General features: G+C 41.9%; 1 pseudogene; it reads right to left on the reverse strand.

The window, feature by feature from the left end:
- Window positions 1–4,155: 4,155 nt before the first annotated feature.
- On the reverse strand, window positions 4,156–5,178 carry LOC128572445 (dnaJ homolog subfamily B member 6-like; annotated as a pseudogene).
- Between the last annotated feature and the right edge of the window lie 5,138 nt (window positions 5,179–10,316).

Below are 10,316 nucleotides of genomic sequence, written 5' to 3' on the forward strand. Positions count from 1 at the left end.
ATTCTAAATATTTATGCACCCAATTTAAATGCTCCCAGATTCTTGAAGCAGACCTTACTCAGTCTGAGCAATATGATATCTGATAATACCATCATAACAGGGGACTTTAACACACCTCTTACAGAGCTGGACAGATCCTCTAAACAGAAATCAAACAAAGATATAAGAGATTTAAATGAGACCCTAGAACAACTATGCTTGATAGACGCATATAGAACACTCCACCCCAAAGATAAAGAATATACATTCTTCTCATCACCCCATGGAGCATCCTCCAAAATTGATCATATCCTGGGACACAAAACAAATATCAACAGAATCAAAAGAATTGAAATTTTACCTTGTACCTTCTCACACCATAAGGCACTAAAGGTGGAACTCAACTCTAACAAAAATGCTCGACCCCACCCAAAGGCATGGAAATTAAACAATCTTCTGTTGAATAACAGACGGGTGCAGGAAGAAATAAAACAGGAAATCATTAACTTCCTTGAGCGTAAGAACAAGGAAGACACAAGCTACCAAAACCTGTGGGATACTGCAAAAGCAGTTTTGAGAGGAAAATTCATCGCTTTAGATGCCTACATTCGAAAAACAGAAAGAGAGCACATCAACAATCTCACAAGAGATCTTATGGAATTGGAAAAAGAAGAACAATCTAAGCCTAAACTCAGTAGAAGAAAAGAAATCTCCAAAATCAAATCAGAGATCAATGAAATTGAAAACAAAAGAATCATTCAGAAAATTAATGAAACAAGGAGTTGGTTTTTTGAAAAAATAAATAAAATAGATAAACCATTGGCCAGACTAACTAGAAATAGAAAAGTAAAATCTCTAGTAACCTCAATCAGAAACGATAAAGGGGAAATAACAACTGATCCCACAGAGATACAAGAGATCATCTCTGAATACTACCAGAAACTCTATGCCCAGAAATTTGACAATGTGAAGGAAATGGATCATTATTTGGAATCACACCCTCTCCCTAGACTTAGCCAGGAAGAAATAGACCTCCTGAACAGACCAATTTCAAGCACTGAGATCAAAGAAACAATAAAAAAGCTTCCAACTAAAAAATGCCATGGTCCAGATGGCTTCACTCCAGAATTCTATCAAACCTTCAAGGAAGAGCTTATTCCTGTACTGCAGAAATTATTCCAAAAAACTGAGGAAGAAGGAATCTTCCCCAACACATTCTATGAAGCAAACATCACCCTGATACCAAAACCAGGAAAAGACCCAACCAAAAAGGAGAATTTCAGACCAATCTCACTCATGAACATAGACGCAAAAATTCTCAACAAAATCCTAGCCAATAGATTACAGCTTATCATCAAAAAAGTCATTCATCATGATCAAGTAGGCTTCATCCCAGGGATGCAAAGCTGGTTTAACATACGCAAGTCCATAAACGTTATCCACCATATTAACAGAGGCAAAAATAAAGATCACATGATCCTCTCAATAGATGCAGAAAAAGCATTTGATAAAATCCAGCATCCTTTTCTAATTAGAACACTGAAGAGTATAGGCATAGGTGGCACATTTCTAAAACTGATTGAAGCTATTTAGGACAAACCCATAGCCAATATTTTACTGAATGGAATAAAACTGAAAGCTTTTCCTTTTAGAACTGGAACCAGACAAAGTTGTCCTCTGTCACCTTTACTATTCAACATAGTGCTGGAAGTTCTAGCCAATACAATTAGGCAAGACAAGGAAATAAAGGGAATCCAAATGGGAGCAGAGGAGGTCAAACTCTCCCTCTTTGCTAACGACATGATCTTATACTTAGAGAACCCCAAAGACTCAACCACAAGACTCCTAGAAGTCATCAAAAAATACAGTAATGTTTCAGGATATAAAATCAATGTCCACAAGTCAGTAGCCTTTGTGTACACCAATAACAGTCAAGATGAGAAGCTAATTAAGGACACAACTCCCTTCACCATAGTTTCAAAGAAAATGAAATACCTAGGAATATACCTAACAAAGGAGGTGAAGGACCTCTATAAAGAAAACTATGAACTCCTCAGAAAGGAAATAGCAGAGGATATTAACAAATGGAAGAACATATCATGCTCATGGATGGGAAGAATCAACATTGTTAAAATGTCTATACTTCCCAAAGCAATCTACCTATTCAATGCCATTCCTATCAAAGTACCTACATCGTACTTTCAAGATTTGGAGAAAATGATTCTGCGTTTTGTATGGAACCGGAAAAAACGCCGTATAGCTAAGGCAGTTCTTAGTAACAAAAATAAAGCTGGGGGCATCAGCATACCAGATTTTAGTCTGTACTACAAAACCGTAGTGGTCAAGACAGCATGGTACTGGCACAAAAACAGACACATAGACACTTGGAATTGAATTGAACACCAAGAAATGAAACTAACATCTTACAACCACCTAATCTTCAATAAACCAAACAAAAACTTACCTTGGGGGAAAGACTCCCTATTCAATAAATGGTGTTGGGAGAATTGGATGTCTACATGTAAAAGACTGAAACTGGACCCACACCTTTCCCCACTCACAAAAATTGATTCGAGATGGATAAAGGACTTAAATTTAAGGCATGAAACAATAAAAATCCTCAAAGAAAGCATAGGAAAAACACTGGAAGATATTGGCCTGGGGGAAGACTTCATGATGAAGACTGCCATGGCAATTGCAACAACAACAAAAATAAACAAATGGGACTTCATTAAACTGAAAAGATTCTGTACAGCTAAGGAGACAATAACCAAAGCAAAGAGACAACCCACACAATGGGAAAGGATCTTTGCATATTTTCAATCAGACAAAAGCTTGATAACCAGGATCTATAGAGAACTCAAATTAATCCACATGAAAAAAGCCAACAATCCGTTATATCAATGGGCAAGAGACATGAATAGAACTTTCTCTAAAGACGACAGACGAATTGCTAACAAACACATGAAAAAATGTCCATCATCTCTCTATATTAGAGAAATGCAAATCAAAACATCCCTGAGATATCATCTAACCCCAGTGAGAATGGCCCACATCACAAAATCTCAAAACTGCAGATGCTGGCGTGGATGTGGAGAGAAGGGAACACTTTTACACTGCTGGTGGGACTGCAAACTAGTACAACCTTTCTGGAAGGAAGTATGGAGAAACCTCAAAGCACTCAACCTGGACCTCCCATTCGATCCTGCAATCCCATTACTGGGCATCTACCCAGAAGGAAAAAAATCCTTTTATCATAAGGACACTTGTACTAGACTGTTTATTGAAGCTCAATTTACAATCGCCAAAATGTGGAAACAGCCTAAATGCCCACCAACCCAGGACTGGATTAACAAGCTGTGGTATATGTATACCATGGAATACTCTTCAGCCATTAAAAAAAATGGAGACTTTACATCCTTCATATTAACCTGGATGGAAGTGGAGGACATTATTCTTAGTAAAGCATCACAAGAATGGAGAAGCATGAATCCTATGTACTCAATCTTGATATGAGGACAATTAATGACAATTAAGGTTATGGGGGGTGGAAGCAGAAAGAGGGATGGAGGGAGGGGGTGGGGCCTTAGTGTGTGTCACACTTTCTGGGGGCAAGACATGATTGCAAGAGGGACTTTGCCTAACAATTGCAATCAGTGTAACTGGCTTATTGTACCCTGAATGAATCCCCAACAATAAAAAAAAAAAACTAAAACAATAAATATAAGAAATAATTTCATCTCTGAATCAATTCCTGGCAGCCTCCCCTACGAGGCTGGAAGTGCCCCGAGGGCTCAACCATCTGCCTGGTACTAAGCACATTCCCAGCGCAAACACCCCCGCCAGCAGGAAAGAAGTCAGCACAGGCATGTTACCTGCCGGGCCCTTACTGTATTTCTGGAGTTAAACCGGTCACGGCAGGGTGCTGGTGACAGCTCAGGAGGAAAACGCAGGCGGCGTTAGTGCTGAGCAAAACATGGTAAGGAAGTGGAGGCTGCCTCCCAAACTTACATGCCCACTGCCCATCTCCTCAACTCCCTCTCCTGAGGTCACGTCCTGACCAATGTGTAACACGTGTCCAAAATCCTATTAACCCTGATTAAAGAGTGTGGCCTTGTAAATCCTACTATCTACGGTGTGTACAGCCATGAGGGGCCCACGGCCGCGAGCGAGTGCCTAGCCAGTCCAGCTAGCAGTTGTCCTTGGCCGACTTCTTGTTCTTCTTCGACTCCTCTTTCTGCTTCTGTAATTATTCTTGCCACCTTCCTTGACCCGGGCTGCTGGTGTGGTGTCCTCCCAGGACCCAGGGGCTCGCGGGCGCTCGGGCTCACAGTCCTCCGAGGCATAGTGCGGCACGATTCCCACTGAAGCCGTTGGCTGCGGCTTCCTCAAGAGGGCACTGGTGGGCGGAGCCTGCAGGGCGCTCTGGCCTCTGCTCATGCATTCCTCCAGGCGGTCTCCTCTGCCACACCATTCATTGTCAGGGAGCTGAGTTGGCCTTCTTTCTCAACGTTCACTCTTTCTTGACCATTCTCCACAATTCACTTTGTAGTGATCTTTCTGCCATTAACTATTTTTGTAGAAGTCGATATAGATTTGAACTTGCCCATCTAACTACCACCAAATGATATGGAAGAGAAGGAAGTGACCTCTCACCCCCCCATCTAGTGACTTGAATGAAGAAAGTCCTATGTTAAAAGAAGAAAATCCATTTCCAAAAGGTGGAAATCCATTGAAGACAGTGAAAAATGACCCCTTTCCTCAGTTTCTGCTTCATTGGTGACCTGATTCTCAATGAAATCCTTAAATGGTTCTTCAAAGGAGTCAAATGAAAACAGGTCCCTTCCAGCAAAAAATTCCCAAAAGATATCCTCTGGGTTATGGAATGTGAAGCCAAACTCAAATGGATTGTCAAAATGACTTCCACCTGCTCCACTATTTAATCCTTCATTGTCATATTTGTCATAGATACCCTGCTTTTTTAGGATCTGACAACACCTCATATGCCTTAGCTACTTGTTTGAATTTTTTCTCTGCTTCTTTATTCTCAGGGTTTTTATCTGGGTGGCACTTCAGTGCTAGTTTTCAGTAAGCCTTTCTAATATCCTTGGCTGAAGCATTTCTCTGCACACCTAGAATTTCCAAGTAATCCACTATGTTTAAAATGATTGTTGGAACAGGTTCAATGATGCAGTTGGTTTACAGTAGGAATGAGGGAGGGGGCAGTGGCCTAGGGCTTCTCCTGGCTCTGGCAGGGCTGTCCTGGTGGTAGCGGATGTATATACATACATTTTTTGAGACAAAGTGTCACTTTGTCGCCCTGTGTAGAGTTCTTTCACATCATAGCTCACAACAACTTCAAACTCTTGGGCAAAAGCCATCCTCTTACCTCAGCCTCCCAAGTAACTGGGACTACAAGTGCCCACCACAACATCTGGCTATTTTTAGAGATGGAGTCCAGCTCTTGCTTAGGCTGGTATGGAACTCTTAAGCTCAGGTGATACACCAGCCTTGGCCTACCACAGTGCTAGGATTATAGGCATGAGCAACCACACCCTGCCTCCTCTTCCTTTTTTAATTCCTTGAGAAGTGTCATTAGATTGTTTATTTGTGATCTGTCTTTTAGTTGTAGGAGTTTATGGATATGAAATTTCCCTTGAGGACTGCTATTTCTGTATCCCATTAGATTTTGAAAGTTTGTGCCCTGTGTTAATCAGTTCAAGAAGTTTTTAAATTTCCACTTTAATTTCATCATCAATCTAATAATTCTTCAGCAGCAGATTGTTTAATTTCCATGACATTGTGTTGAATTATTTCCACCAGGTGCTTCTTGTGGAATTGATTTCTACTTTTATTTCACTATGGTCTGGGAGGATATATGGTATTATATAAAAAGTACTGTATAATTTTCAGAGACATATTTGTGATCTAAAATGTATTCAGTCATGGAGATTAGTACAATGTGTATTCAGTGTTTGGGGTTAAAATGTTCTGTAAATGTCTGTGAGACCCAATTGTTCTACAGTCCCACTTAGGCCCAATGTTTCTTTATTTTATGTTTTTTACTTTCTTACAATTTTTTTTTATGTTCAGACAGAGTCTCACTTTATTGCCCTCAGTAGAGTGCCATGATGCCATAGCTCACAGTAACCTCAAACTCTTGGGATAAAGAGATTGGCTCCTTATGCCTCAGCCTCCCAAGTAGCTGGGATTACAGGTGCCCACCATATTGCTGGCTTTTTTTTTTTTAATTGGGGTCTTGCTCTTGTTCAAGCCCCTCTCAAATTCCTGAGCTCAAGTGATCTTCCTGTTCTGGCCTCCCAGAGTGCTAGGATGACAGGTGTAGCCACTGTGCCTGGCTTTCCTTGTGTATTTTTTGGCTGAATGAGCTATCGAGTTCTATCAGTTGGGTGAAGGACAACATTGGCAATGTCAATGTTGGTGTTTATCTCTTTGCTTAGATCTAGTAGGAATTCTTTATGAATCTTGGTCAACCTGTTAGATTCATAAATATTTAGGATTGTTACATCTTCTTCTTGAAGTGTTCCCTTTATCATTACATAATGACCATCTTTGTCTTTCTTTACTATTGACTTAAAATCAATTTTCTCTGATACAAATATGTCTGTGCCTGTTTTTGTTTTCCATTTGCATGGAATTGCTTTTGCCTTCCTCGGCCTTAAGTCTGTAAAAGTTCTTGTGGGTTAGACATGATTCCTGAGTATAACAGATATTTGGCTTGTATGTTTTCAATGTATTGAGCCATCCTATGTGTCTTGAGTGGGAAATTCAAGCAATTTATACTGACTTATGAACATGTTGGGTGGTGTTCTGTTAATTTTGTTTATCAATATATTGTTTCTATGTTTTACCTCTTGTACTATTGTTTTATTAGAACTCTGAGCTCTAGCTTTTGGTGGTTTTGTAGTGGAGGGTAACCATTGTGTTAAATGATGTATAATGCAGAGCTGAGTATTTCATAAAGGGAAGATTTGTTCTTGAAAAATTCCTTCAGAAAAAAATCAATAAATAGAGGGAGGAGACAAGATGGCTGACTGAAGCCAGCTTTCCACAGAGGCTCTCTTCCAGTAGGACAGTTAAAGGACAAAAATTCAGCAAGTAACCTGGTGGATTTGAGCTGCACTAAGAGAGAAGGTTGAAGAACACACGTCAACCCCGCTGAGGTGAGCTGTGACCACAAGGATACAAACAAAAGTACAAAATCCATCACCAAGCAGATGGGAGTCCCCTCCCCCATGGGAACGGCTCAGAGTGCCCCACAAACAATCAGGCAGAGTTCAAAGGTCCTCCCACTACACTCCACGGGAGAGACCCTCTAAAAACTGGACCTATCTCCCCTACTAGGGTGCCACAGCATCCTCCTGCCAGGCATAAAACAGTATAAACTGTATATAGTCTCTACCTGGAATTCTGAGCTCCCAGCGCTCCCCTTTACCCACACTGAGGTCTGGAAGCCAGTCTTGGTCAGCAGAGAGGGGACCGCACCCAAGTGGCAGTTCCCTGAGGCACAGTGCAACAGCCGTCTTTTGGTGACAATGTGGACAGGCATAAAACTGTGTAAAGCTGTGTGTGTTCTCTGCCCACAACCCCAGACTCCCAGCGCTCCCTGCACTCCCCTCTGTTCTCGCTCCAAGGTCTGGAGCCCTGTCCCCCAGGGGTCCAGACTCTTGGGCGATTGCTTGAGGGGTGTAGACAGTGCTGGGCTGCAGCCAGTCGGTGCAGACTGTGGGGTACGGGAGCGGAGAGAGGATGGTTGGCTGGAAGGGAGCTACACTGGAGCAGCGGTTGACTGAGCCATAAAACAGCAGCCCTCTTTTGCTAGCAATACAGCTTACTACCGAATATTCTGAAGCCACACCACCTGTCTCCCTGGGCAACCAGAGACTCTGAGTATAGTATTTGCCTGAGGCTACTCCAACTTGCAAACCGGGGAAACTCCCAGGGCTGGGCTGACACAGAGGTCCACTTTACTAAACCTAAGACGCACCTGGCCCTCAGGGGATCGTCAGCATATAGACAATACAAGAGCAAAGACAAGCTGATTTGGAACTCAATTCAGCTTCTCCTCTGCAGGGGAACAGCAGAATTGTTCTGTTCTGTCAGTAACATTAATCAGGGGTGAGACTGGACCTGAGTGAAAACCCCCCAACCTTCATCAAGCACCCGAGGTTGTCAGGCGTCATCTCCTCTTGCTAGAGACAGGCAGAGCGCAGCGGCCTGGCAGACTTCCTTGTGATTTAGGCAGGTGCAAACTCCTGGAGTATGGATTCACCACAGGAAATTGGGTCAGCCAACAGCAGGGCTATCAGTGACTGGGTGTGACAGTGGTGCAAGGTGGGGAAGGAGGCATCAACCTTCCAAGACTGATCTATTGGCTGGGTGGCTCCTCCTGACTCCACACAGCCCTGGAGCAAGCCACACCAGAGTAGTCACCAGACCTCTGTGATCCAGTTCCCAGAGACCTCTTAAACTCTCTCACCCGACACAGGTGCAGACTGAGACAATTGATTTGGACTTTTTGAATGGAACCAATCGCCTGAGGACAAATCAGGTGGTGCCCTGGGTGCACGGTGGTAGGAAGGTTTGATTTTTCTTTTCCAATTGTTTGCTGGTGGGGGGTGGGGTGACTTAATTGCTGATATTTCTCCACAGCTGAGACTTCAATCCAGAGTATCTGTTTCACTAGGGTGGAACAGAAACCAGCTGAAAACAAGACAGAACCACTTAGCCACACCACACCAGACAGGGCCCCTGTTTCTCAGGCCACAACACTATACAGGCCCTCGACAAAGCCCCAGGGAAAAAAATCAGAGGAGTAAAACAACCATGGGGCGGAATGAGCGGGAAAACTCTGGTACATGAATAACCAGAATAGATCAACCCCCCCAAAGAAAGATATGGCAGATGCAATTGAAGATCCCATTCATAAACAACTGGCTGAGATGTCAGAAATCGAATTCAGAATTTGGATTGCAGACAAGATTAACAAAGTGGAATTAGGAATTCGAGGAGAAATTCAAAAGCTGTCTCAAGAATTTAATGAATTTAAAGACAAAACCACCAAAGATTTAGACACACTGAAGCAAGAATTTCCAGCTCTCAAAGATGTGAAAAATACAGTAGAATCCCTCAGCAACAGAATGGAGCAAGCAGAAGAAAGGATTTCTGACATCAAAGATAAAGCCTTTGAACACTCCCAAACTCTCAAAGAGGAAGATAAATGGAGAGCAAAAACGGATCATTGTCTGAGAGAGCTCTGGGATAATTCAAAGAAGGTGAATATCTGAATCATAGGAGTTCCAGAAACAGCTGAAGTGGCCTCGCTGGGCACAGAGGCCCTTCTGCATGAAATTATGAAAGAGAATTTTCCAGACGTGCCTAGAGATTCTGAAATTCAGATAACAGACAGCTTCAGAACCCCAGCATGACTCAACCCCAATCAGACATCCCCCAGGCATATCACAATTAACTCCACTAAAGTTAATATGAAGTAGAAAATCCTCAAAGCTGCCAGGAGAAAGAAAACCATTACCTTTGAAGGGAAGAATATTAGAATGACTGCAGATTTCTCTGCTGAAACTTTTCAAGCAAGAAGAGGGTGGTCACCGACTTTTAATCTCCTAAAGCAAAATAACTTTCAACCCTGGATCTTGTATCCAGCTAAACTGAGTTTCATTTATGATGGAGAAATTAAATACTTTAATGACATTCATATGTTGAAGAAATTTGCCATAACCAAACCAGCTCTTCAGGATATTCTCAGACCTATCCTCCATAATGACCAACTCAATCCTATACCACAAAAGTAAACTCACTCAGAAACTTTGGATTAAACTCCAATATCCACAGTGGCGAAAGGGTTAAAAATGCACACTGGACTTTTGAAAAACTCGATACCCAAAACTTCACCAGACTTATCAATATTCTCCATTAATGTGAATGGCTTAAACTATCCTCTAAAGAGACATAGGTTAGCTACTGCACACAAAAACTCAGGCCAGAAATTCATTGCATGCGAGAGTCACACTTAACTTAAAAGACAAATACAGATTCAGGGTGAAAGGCTGGTCATCCATATTTCAAGCAAATGGTAATCAGAAAAAAGCAGGTTTCGCAATTTTATTTGCAGATACAATAGGCTTTAAACCAACAAAAGTAAGGAAGGACAAGAACGGTCACTTCATATTTCTTAAGGGTAATACTCAATATGATGAGATCTCAATTATTAATATCTATGCACCCAACAAGAATGCACCTCAATTTATAAGAGAATCTCTAACAGACATGAGCAACTTGATTTCCTCCAGCTACATAAT

Source organism: Nycticebus coucang, chromosome 20 (assembly GCF_027406575.1).
Source record: "Nycticebus coucang isolate mNycCou1 chromosome 20, mNycCou1.pri, whole genome shotgun sequence".
Lineage (NCBI taxonomy): Eukaryota > Metazoa > Chordata > Mammalia > Primates > Lorisidae > Nycticebus > Nycticebus coucang.